The sequence below is a fragment of the Schistocerca piceifrons genome, chromosome 7 (genome assembly GCF_021461385.2).
Source record: "Schistocerca piceifrons isolate TAMUIC-IGC-003096 chromosome 7, iqSchPice1.1, whole genome shotgun sequence".
Classification (NCBI taxonomy): domain Eukaryota; kingdom Metazoa; phylum Arthropoda; class Insecta; order Orthoptera; family Acrididae; genus Schistocerca; species Schistocerca piceifrons.
Window position 1 is genome coordinate 587,080,363 of NC_060144.1, and position 12,073 is coordinate 587,092,435.

The 12,073-nt window shown below is 47.2% G+C and overlaps 1 protein-coding gene across 1 annotated transcript in view; it reads left to right on the forward strand.

Annotated features, from left to right (window-relative positions):
• LOC124709099 (torso-like protein) overlaps nucleotides 1–12,073 on the forward strand; it is a 110,029-nt gene that overhangs the window by 89,951 nt on the left and 8,005 nt on the right. The window lies entirely within an intron of this gene.

Below are 12,073 nucleotides of genomic sequence, written 5' to 3' on the forward strand. Positions count from 1 at the left end.
GCCTTGTTTCGACTCAGGTCTTTCAGTGCTCTGTCAAACTCTTCACGCAGTATCGTACCTCCCATTTCATCTTCATCTACATCCTCTTCCATTTCCGTAATATTGTCCTCATGTACATCGCCCTTGTATAGACCCTCTATATACACCTTCCACTTTTCTGCTTTCCCTTCTTTGCTTAGAACAGGTTATGATTTTAAAACACGCATGATGATTACGAATCGAAAAATTATGATGTGATGTACACACCTTCTGATCGGAAGCGCCTGGACAGTTAGCGGACATTAATGGGGGGGGGGGGGGGGGTCCACCCCCGCCCCCTTTTATGGCGGCTTCAGCTCTGTTGGGGACACTTCCAATGAGGTATGTGAATGTGTGTGGGGGAGAGTATTGGCAGCTTATCGTTCCCCAGGAGCTGAAACTAGAGAAGGTAGTGGTTCAGGATTCTGGGCTCTGCAGCGAAGTCTACGTTCTAACTCATCCCAAAAATGTTGCATTGGGTTCAGATCGGGACTCTGGGCAGACGAGACTAGTTCGGGAATGTTACTGTCTACAAACTATTGCCTCACACATGCTGCTTTGTGACAGCGTGCATTGTCATTCTGACACAAAGAATGATCGTTCCTGATCTGTTCCTGTACTGTACGTAGTACACAACGCTGTAAAATGTGTTCATATACTTCCACATTTAGCGTTTTCCCAAGTGAAGTAAGGGAGCCACACCTTGACCACGGGAAACACCCCGTACCGCAACGCCACCTCCTCCTTACTTTACTGTTGGCTGTACACGTGGCGGCAGGCATTCGCCAAACCGAAACCCGTTGACTGAATTGCCGCATGGGATGGCGTGAACCATCATTCCCAGTCTCTCGTTTCCAGTCGTCCACTGCCCAGTGGCGTCTCTCCCTTCACCACCTGGAGCGTCGCTTAGCCCTGGCTGCAGAAATGTGTGACTTACGACGTTCTGCTCGATCCTTGTGTCCCATTCTCTTTATCTCTCTACGTACGGCTATTATGACAGCTGAACAGCTGGTGACACTTTGGAACACACAAGTGGTTCCTTCCGTAATGATCGACGTCCCATGCCCATTAGTACTGGAGTATTTTGTTCATATGAATTTAAATGTTGTACAATCTTTTCTGAAGGCGTTTCCCTGGAGTGTAGCCCGATATGGAAGTGAAGTGAGCAGTTCAGACAAGAAGGAAATAGAAGCCTTTGAGATGTGATGCTACGGAATAATGCTGAAGACTAGCTCGCGTAATTAATGGAAAGTACTGAGTCGAATTGGGGAGGAAAGAAATTCACGGACCAATTTAATTATAAGAATGAAACAGTTAATACTGTTGATTCTCAGGCATCATGGAATTGTCAGTTTGGTACTGGAAGGGAGTATGTGGGGGCTGGGGGTGTGCTGGGGGCAAAAATTGTAGAGGGAGGCCAAGAGGTGAATACAGTAAGCACGTTCAAATGGATATCTGTTCCAGTAGTTATTTGGAGATTAAGAGAGTTGCGTAGGAGCTGGTACCAGTTACCTCTGTAAAATATTTGGGAGTATGCGTACGGAACGATTTGAAGTGGAATGATCATGTAAAATTAATTGTTGGAAAGGTGGGTGCCAGGGTGAGGTTCATTGGGAGAGTCCTTAGAAAATGTAGTCCATCAACAAAGGAGGTGGCTTACAAAACACTCGTTCGACCTATACTTGAGTATTGCTCATCAGTGTGGGATCCGTACCAGATCGGGTTGACAGAGGAGATAGAGAATATCCAAAGAAGAGCAGCGTGTTTCGTCACAGGGCTATTTGGTAAGTGTGATACCGTTGCGGAGATGTTTAGCAAACTCAAGTGGCAGACTCTGCAAGAGAGGCGCTCTGCATCACGGTGTAGCTTGCTCGCTAGGTTTCGAGAGGGTGCGTTTCTGGATGAGGTATCGAATATATTGCTTCCCCCTACTTAGACCTCCCGAGGAGATAACGAATGTAAAATTAGAGTGATTAGAGCGCGCACGGAGGCTTTCCGACAGTCGTTCTTCCTGCGAACCATACGCGACTGGAACAGGAAAGGGAGGTAATGACAGTGGCACGTAAAGTACCCTCCGCCACACACCGTTGGTTGGCTTGCGGAGTATAATTTATAGATATAGATGTAGGAGGGGGTGGTGTGGAGAGCAGCATGAAACCAGCCTGTGGATTGAAGAAGACAGAAACATCTGGTATACAGGATACTTAAAAAAGCGTGTAAAGTCCAATATGGCACAACGGGCGTACAAGGATTAGTAATCGCATAGGAACCGGGGGCACTAGGGCCGTCTGGTGCTGCTAAATGACGTTGCAGTTGCTTAGCCACTTGCTACAGATGGACACCCACTACAAGAGACTGTATCGAGACACACCTGGCACGGACGCTGCGGTTAAGGGCACACCCTCTGTAAGATATGTGATGTATCTCGAAGACGTCCCGTTGCCACAGCAATCCTGCCAACTATGTCCTCCGGCAACGTAACAGGTGTTTCATACTCAAACAAGGCCCTTCGGACAATACCGACCCTCAGCCCCCACCACAGAAAAAGTCGACTGGGGACAGATCGGGTGATTGCGGTGGCCATGATACTGCCCCACCGCGACCAACGGCCGAGGGAGGTTGCGCTGCAGATGTCCCCTCGCGACAGAATATAAGCTCCCGTCTCCTTGGAGATTATGTGGGTTAATAAATGATTATTATGTTACAATCCTGTTGTTGTAGTTGACCGTGTATATGGAGACTTCGTTCATTGTTAAATGCAATTGTGTGGTACTAACTGATGGAGTCGCATTAAGAACTGGTAAAATATAATTTATTTGCTTTATCACACTGCACAAACTATTATTCAAACTGTGTGCCACTACTATTAAACATAGAGATAAATACTTTTGTCCTCGCGTCTCTCCATATTTGTTGCTGTTTTGGTGTCTCATCGGATGGTTGACTCTTTCCCTTTTTTGTTGCTGTGGTCAGTCAAACAGTCTCCGGCCATCTTCTTTTCTTCTATTTCTTTCTGTCTGGTGTTCGTCTGTACTCTTCTTTTCTGTAGTGTTCGTTGCCTAATTTGTGTTCTTTAGCACCTGGGGGGGGGGGGCAGTCTCCTTCCCCTTGGGGTTTTATCTGCTCTGCGACTTTGTCTCGCTTGTTTTTGGAATGGGGGACTGATGACCTTAGCTGTTCAGTCCCCCTTAAACATCCCAACAACCACCACCACCACTTCGCTACGCAACCGCCCTTGGCTCACGCAGCCTACACCTTCCACAGCCTCTCAACAACTGCCTCTGCTTGTGACTCTCTGCGCCACTGGGCATTGTCACCCTCCAAAGTCAACCACTTACAGATACCACACACCAGTACCCTCACAAGAACCTCTCTCACGAATACGAGATACGAGCGACCATCGAGTCGGTCCGTCTCCGACGCTGCCAGCTCACACGATGAGGGTAAAATTGCGTTGTGAGGCATACGTGTAGCTTTTGGTTTCACATCTGCCCACACGTGTAGGTCTACATGTACATCTACATGTACATTTATACTCCTCAAGCTACCCATCGGTATGTGACGGAGGGCACTTTACGCGCCACTGTCATTACCTCCCTTTCCTGTTCGAGTCGCGTATGGTCCGCGGGAAGAATGACTGCCAGAAAGCCTCCGTGCGCGCTCGAATCTCTAATTTTACATTCGTGATCTCCTCGGGAGGTATAAGTAGGGGGAAGCAATATATTCGATACCTCATACAGAAACGCACCCTCTCGAAATCTGGACAGCAAGCTACACCGTGATGCAGAGCGCCTCTCTTGCAGAGTCTGCCACTTGAGTTTGCTAAACATCTCCGCAACGGTATCACACTTACCAAATAGCCCTGTGACGAAACACGCTGCTCTTCTTTGGATATTCTCTATCTCCTCTGTCAACCCGATCTGGTACGGATCCCACACTGATGAGCAATACTCAAGTATAGGTCGAACGAGTGTTTTGTAAGCCACCTCCTTTGTTGATGGACTACATTTTCTAAGGACTCTCCCAATGAATCTCAACCTGGCACCCGGCTTACCAACAATTAATTTTATATGATCATTCCACTTCAAGTCGTTCCGTACGCATACTCCCAGATATTTTACAGAAGTAACTGCTACCAGTGTTTGTTCCCCTATTATATAATCATACAATAAAGGATCCGTCTTTCTATGTATTCGCAATACATTACATTTATCTATGTTAAGAATCAGTTGCCACTCCCTGCACCAAGTGCCTATCCGCTGCAGATCTTCCTGCATTTCGCTGGAATTTTCTAATGCTGCAAGTTCTCTGTATACTACAGCATTATTCGGGAAAAGCCGCATGGAACTTCCGACACTATGTACTAGGTCATTTATACATATTGTGAAAGTTCATGGCAGTCCCGAGTGAGAACGCAGCCTCATCGATGAAGAGGACACTCGCTGTGACGCTTCGGTGTGCAGTGGATTCCTGCAGAAACCACTGCGCATGACCCAGGCGCTTGTTCCAGTCCCGCTGTTGCAATGCCTCGACGCGCTGCAGTTGTTGGACGTGTAGAGTGCGCCAGACGAAGCTTGGGGGATGTCAGTGCCGCGGGATGGACCTCGTGTGCTTGTTGACAGCGTCGACAACGCTTTCTTCCACCGCAACTGTCCGTGTTGTTAGTCGGCGAGCAGCGTCCGGCTTGTGCGCACGGAAAGAGCCGGTTTAGCACAATAGGCGATGCAGGGTGGCGAATAATGTGTAAGCTAGCCATGCTAATCCCAACGCTTCCACGGCGCGAATGGCGACGATCTCCGTGCCCCCCGCCCGTGTTTCTATAGCAACGGCGACCCCCGGTTCGTATGTGATTACTGATCCCTGTTGTATGCCTCATGTGTCATGTCAGTTTGTAAAGGTTTTTTGAATCACCACGTCTAAGGGGGACGGGAGCGCTTGGCCGTCGGTCTTTACGGCTCGCTCCGAAGATGGATGAACGGTACACACCCTAAAGATTAGCAGATGACAAAGTTTGGCGACGGCTGTATTCCTGCGGTTTTATGGATCAAGTAACGCGCCGTGAGAATACCAAGTTCACAACGATAAAACGATTTGTACCGATAGAAAGTTTTTTATTGTTTTTTGGAAAAATATCTTAAATGGTGGTTCCACCTGTCGTGAAACTTGTTGATATGACAGTGCAACTTGTTGATATGACAGTGCAACTTGTTGGATCTACTGTTAGACTGTTCAAAAACAAAAAAAGGTTCAAATGGCTCTGAGCACTATGGGACTTAACATCTGTGGTCATCAGTCCCCTAGAACTTAGAACTACTTAAACCTAACTAACCTAAGGACATCACACACATCCATGCCCGAGGCAGGATTCGAACCTGCGACCGCAGCAGTCGCGCGGTTCCGGACTGAGCGCCTAGAACCGCTCGGCCACCGTGGCCGGCAGACTGTTCAAGCGACTGGCAGAAGACTTGTGTGCACTGAGTTGAGTGAGATAGCTACAGGGCGTAGGCAAAATAATATTAACAGTGGTAGCAATGGGATGGTTGTGTTTGGCGGTCAACAACGCAGGTAAGGCACGTGTCGCACTGCACTGTGCGTGTTCAGTACGGACCAGGCACCAGTGCAGGTTGTTTACGAGTAGTGCACACTTCGTATTTGCATTCACAGGCCGAGGTCGACGTGCAATTCCAAAGAGGGCAGATTGTGCGGGCCCGATTAGCTGGAACATCGGTAACCAAGACAGCCAACTTCTTGGATGTTTCAAGAGCAAATGTTTCAGCAGTCATGACAGCCTACACGAAACATGGAAAGACATCATCATGTAAAAGTAATAGTGGGCGCAAATCAGAACTAAATGACAGAGATAGTCGTACTCTAACAGGAATTGCGTCAAAACAACACGAAGGCGCTAAAGTGACTGTAGAGCTCAATAGCCAACTTCGAGACCTTGTATCTGTGGACACCGTCCGCCGAGAACTCTATAAAGCGAATTTTCATGGACGAGCTGCTATACCGAAGCCATTAGTGACGACTACCAACGCAAAGAAGCGTAAAACATGGTGTCAGGAGCATAAACCCTGGACGGCTGATCATTGGAAACACGTCATATGATCCGTTTTCGTTATTTTCAACATCGGGCCGAGTTTACATCCGCAGGGCACCAAAAGAAGCCTACAATCCTGATTGCTTGAAAGTGTGACGGTGTGGGTAGCCATGTCATGTTTTTCTGCTGGTCCCATCATTACTCTCAAAGGCCGTGTTGCAGCCAGAGATTATGTGAACATTTTAGGTGATCGGGTGCACCACGTGATTCAGATGTTGTTCCCCAACAATGATGCCATTTTTCAGCACGATACTGCACCCATTCATACAGCCAGGACAGCACAACCGTGCTATGAGTAGCATGCAACTGAACTGCAGCGTCTTCCCTGGACAGCACAGTCTCCGGACTTGAACATTACGGAACCTTTGTGGGTGGTATTGGAGCGCAGACCCCGGAGCAGATTTCCGCCTCCCTCGTCACTACAGGAGTTGGAAGAGGTTCTGATCGAAGAGTGGCATAACGTTCCACTCGAGACTACACAATCATTATATGCCAGAATTCCAGGAAGAATCGCAGCTGTATTACGGGCAAATGGGGGTCCAACCCCTAATCAATAAATCTTTCCCAGGTAAGTACAGCTGTTGACATTGTTTTGCGTGTCCCCTGTAGCTACTGGCTTCCCGCCGGCCGGCTATTACTGTGGCGCAACAGCGATGGCACTTTCACGCCTTGGGCAAGCGCACCTCGCCGCCACTGCGCTGGTGATTCCGCTGGAGCAGACGGTAGGCAGGCGCTATTCGGCTGCGTACGCTCGCATTCTCGCAACTTCCCCTCTTTACGTAACCAGAGTCCTGCTTCCCATGTAGCCGGCGTCGCACCGTATCAGCGTGGAGCCGTTCCAGATCTCGGGAGAGGTATTGTCTTCAGTCTCGCATATTCGAGCCCTGTTACTGCGTCGAGAAAGTGAATTAGTGTATGGAAATGGACACTCTCGGACGCGATACACATAGATGGCCTTGCAGCTTTTACTTTTCCACTTCCCTTTGCATTGTTTGACTATTCGTCACACGAACCTCCCGCCCAGCGCGAAGTCCCAAGCGACTGGAAGGAAGCGCAGGCGACTCCAGCATATACACTACTGGCCATTAAAAATTGCTACACCACGAAGATGACGTGCTACAGACGCGAAACCGACAGGAAGAAGATGCTGTGATATGCAAATGATTAGCTTTTTAGAGCATTCACACAAGGCTGGCGCCGGTGGCGACACCTACAACGTGCTGACACGAGGAAAGTTTCCAACTGATTTCTCATACACAAAAAGCAGTTGACCGGCGTTACCTGGTGAAACGTTGTTGTGATGCCTCGTGTAAGGAGGAGAAATACGTATCATCACGTTTTCGACTTTGATAAAGGTCGCATTGTAGCCTATCGCGATTGCGGTTTATCGTATCGCGAATTGCTGCTCGCGTTGCTCGAGATCCAATGACTAAAAAATGGTTCTAATGGCTCTGAGCACTATGGGACTTTACATCTATGGTCATCAGTCCCCTAGAACTTAGAACTACTTAAACCTAACTAACCTAAGGACATCACACAACACCCAGGCATCACGAGGCAGAGAAAATCCCTTACCACGCCGGGAATCGAAACCGGGAACAGGGGCGCGGGAAGCGAGAACGCTGCCGCACGACCACGAGCTAGCGGACGGATCCAATGACGGTTAGCAGAATATGGAAGCGGTGAGTTCAGGAGGGCAATACGGAACGCCGTGCTGGATCCCAACGGCCTCGTATCACTAGCAGTCGAGATGACAGGCATCTTATCCACATGGCTCTAACGGATCGTGCTGCCATGTCTCGATCCCTGAGTCAACAGATGGGGACGATTGCAAGACAACAACCATCTGCACGAACAGTTCGACGACGTTTGCAGCAGCAGGGACTATCCGGAGACCATGGCTGCGGTTACCCTTGACGCTGCATCACAGACAGGAGCGCCTGCGATGGTGTACTCGACGACGAACCTTTGTGCACGAATGGCGATACGTCATTTTTTCGGATGAATCCAGGTTCTGTTTACAGCATCATGATGGTCGCATCCGTGTTTGGCGACATCGCGGAGAACGCACATTCGAAGCGTGTATTCGTCATCGCCATACTGGCATATCACCCGGAGTGATGGTATGGGGTGCCATTGGTTACACGTCTCGGTCACCTCTTGTTCGCATTGACGGCACTTTGAACAATGGACGTTACATTTCAGATGTGTTACGACCCGTGGCTCTACCCTTCATTTGATCCCTGCGAAACCCTACATTTCAGCAGGATAATGCACGATCGCATGTTGCAGGTCCTGTACGGGCCTTTCAGGATACGGAAAATGTTCGACTGCTGCCCTGGCCAGCACATTCTCCAGATCTCTCACCAATAGAAAACGTTTGGTCAATGGTGACCGAGCAACTGGCTCGTCACAATACGCCAGTCACTACTCTTGATGAAGTGTGGTATCGTGTTGAAGCTGCATGGGCAGCTGTACATGTACACGCCATCCAAGCTCTGTTTGACTCAATGCCCAGGCGTATCTAGGCCGTTATTACGGCCAGAGGTGGTTGTTCAGGGTACGGGTTTCTCAGGATCTATGCACCCAAATTGCGTGAAAATGCAATGACATGTCAGTTCTAGTATAATATATTTGTCCAATGAATACCCGTTTATCATCTGCATTTCTTCTTGGTGTAGCAATTTTAATGGCCAGTAATGTAAGAAGGATAAAATGACGGACGCACAACATTACAGATCAATATCCCTAGCTTTGATTTGCTGCACAATCGTCGAACATATTCTCATTTCGAATGTAAAATTTTATTGAGACCTTGAAGCTTGTATCCACGAGTCAATGTGGTTTTAGAAAGCATCGGTCGTGCGCCCTATTCTCACAAGATATACTGCAAACTACGGATGAACGGCAACAGGCAGATTCCATATTTCTACATTTCCGGAAAGCATCTGAGACTACCCCAATGCAGCCTGTTAACGATGGAAAGAGCGTATGGAATAGGCTCACAGATATGTGAGTGGCCCGAGGACTTCTTAAGTAACAGAACACAGACTGTTTTCCTCGACGGCGAGTGTTCATCAGACACAAGGGGATCGTCAGGAGTGCCCCAGTGAAGTGTGACAGGACTGCTGTTGTTCTGTGCATACATAAATGATTTGGCAGAGATGGTGGGCAGCAATCTGTGATAGTTTGCTGATAACGGAGTGGAGTACAGGAAGGTGTTGTCGTTGAGTGACTCTAGAAGGATACATGATGACTTACACAAAATGTCTAGTTGGTGTGATGAATGGCAGCTACCTCTGAATGCCGAAAAAGTAAGTTAATGCGAATGTGTAGGAAAAACAAAGCCACAAAGTTCGGGTACAGAATTAGTAGTGTCCTTCTTGACACAGTCATGCTGTCTAAATATCTGTGGCTGACGTTGCAAAGCGATATGAAATGGAACGAGCACCTGAGGACAATGACGGGGAAGGCGGAAGGTCGACTTCGGTTTATTGGGCGAATTTTAGGAAAGTGCATTTCATTTGTAAAGGAGGCTGCATACGAGATGCTAGTGCGACCTGTTCTTGAATTTTGCTTTAGTGTTTGGGTTCCGTACCAGGTCGGATTGAAGGAAGACGTCGAACCAATTCAGAGGCGAGCTGCTAGATTTGTTACCGGTAGGTTCGAACAACACGGAGATGCTTCAGGAACTGAAATGGGAATCCATAGAGGAACGCTGACGTTCTTTTCGAGGAACAGTATCGAGAAAACTGCTGCGTTCACACGATAGAAATTAAGAGCAAGAACGAGTAGTAAATAATAATGGCTATGGCTCTGAGCACTACGCGACTTAACTGCTGAGGTCATCAGTCGCCTAGAACTTAGAACTAATTAAACGTAACTAACCTAAGGACATCACACACATCCATGCCGGAGCAGGATTCGAACCTGCGACCGTAGCGGTCGCTCGGTTCCAGACGGTAGCGCCTAGAACCGCACGGCCACTCCGGCCGGCAGTAAATAATAATCTCTTCATACTACTGACGGCCTTGGGAGAGCCAGTCCTGACAAAACTCTACCATCTGGTGAGCAAGAAGTATGAGACAGGCGAAATATCCTCAGACATCAAGAAGAATATAATAATTCCAATCCCAAAGAAAGCAGGTGTTGACAGATGTGAAAATTACCGAACTATCTAAGTCGCAGCTGCAAAATACTGACGCGAATTCTTTACAGGCGAATGGAAAAGCTGCTAGAAGCCGACCTCGGCGAAGATCAGTTTGGATTCCGCAGAAATGTTGGAACACGTGAGGCAATACTAATCTTACGACTTATCTTACAAAAAAGATTTAGGAAAGGCAAACCTACATTTCTAGCATTTGTAGAGTTAGAGAAAGCTTTTGACAATGTTGACTGGAATACTCTCTTTCAAATTCTAAAGGTGGCAGGGATAAAATACAGGGAGCGAAAGGCTATTTACAATTTGTACAGAAACCAGATGGCAGTTATTAGAGTCGAGGGACATCAAAGGGAAGCAGTGGTTGGGAAGGGAGAGAGACAGGGTTGTAGCCTATCCCCTATGTGATCCAATCTGTATATTGAGCAAGCAGCGAAGGAGACAAAACAAAAATTCGGAGTAGGTATTAAAGTCCATGGAGAAGAAATAAAAACTTTGAGGTTCGCCGATGACATTGTAATTCTGTCAGAGACAGCAAAGGACTTGGAAGAGCAGTTCAACGGAATGTACAGTGTCTTGAAAGGAGGATATAAGATGAACTTCAACAAAAGCAAAACGAGGATAATGGAATGTAGTCGAATTAAGTCGGGTGATGCTGAGGGAATTAGATTAGGAAATGAGACACTTAAAGTAGTAAAGGAGTTTTGCTATTTGGGGAGCAAAATAAGTGATGATGGTCGAAGTAGAGAGGATATAAAATGTAGACTGGCAATGGCAAGGAAAGCGTTTCTGAAGAAGAGAAATTTGTTAACATCGAGTATAGATTTAAGTGTCAGGAAGTCGTTTCTGAAAGTATTTGTATGGAGTGTAGCCATGTATGGAAGTGAAACATTGACGATAAATAGTGTAGACAAGAAGAGAATAGAAGCTTCCGAAATGTGGTGCTACAGAAGAATGCTGAAGATTAGATGGGTAGATCATATAACTAATGAGTAAGTATTGAATAGAATTAGGAAGAAGAGAAGTTTGTGGCACAACGTGATTAGAAGAAGGGATCAGTTGGTATGACACGTTCTGAGGCATCAAGGGATCACAAATTTACCATTGGAGGGCAGCGTGGAGGGTAAAAATCGTAGAAGGAGACCAAGAGATGAATACACTAAGCAGATTCAGAAGGATGTAGGTTGCAGTAAGTGCTGGGAGATGAAGATGCTTGCACAGGATAGAGTAGCAAGGAGAGCTGCATCAAACCATTCTCAGGACTGATGACAACAGCTACAACCACCTTGGAGCATCTAACATGGAGGAGCCGGCTTCAAACCAACGTATCGGGTATGTATGTAGCACCATCTCCCCGTGTTATACCTCCATGAGAAATACAACACCTGTAAGTCAAAGAGCATTATCAACTTAAACTGAGAATCAACGATACAGATAACTGACGTACATGTTTTTATATCTTCAAAACTTTTTGGCTTAGACCGACGGTAGAGCTCTAAAATCCTGAGTACGCTGAAGACTGTTCCCGTTCAGAAACGGGGTGGTTCCGTCGTTCGCTCGCACCAGAAAATAACCTTTTCTCGTTGCATTCTCACATTTTATAGTAAAGGATTTTGTGTTATTCTGTCTTGTTAGCCTGCATATTATTCATCATTTGACTTGCTGCTCTTGCATTTGCCATGTTTGCAGTTGTAGCTACTGGATATAATGCAATGTCCGCCTGTTATGCAAAACACTGTTTTTTCATGTGATCCAAACACGTCTCAGCACATCTGTGCCATCATCAGTGGGTTTTC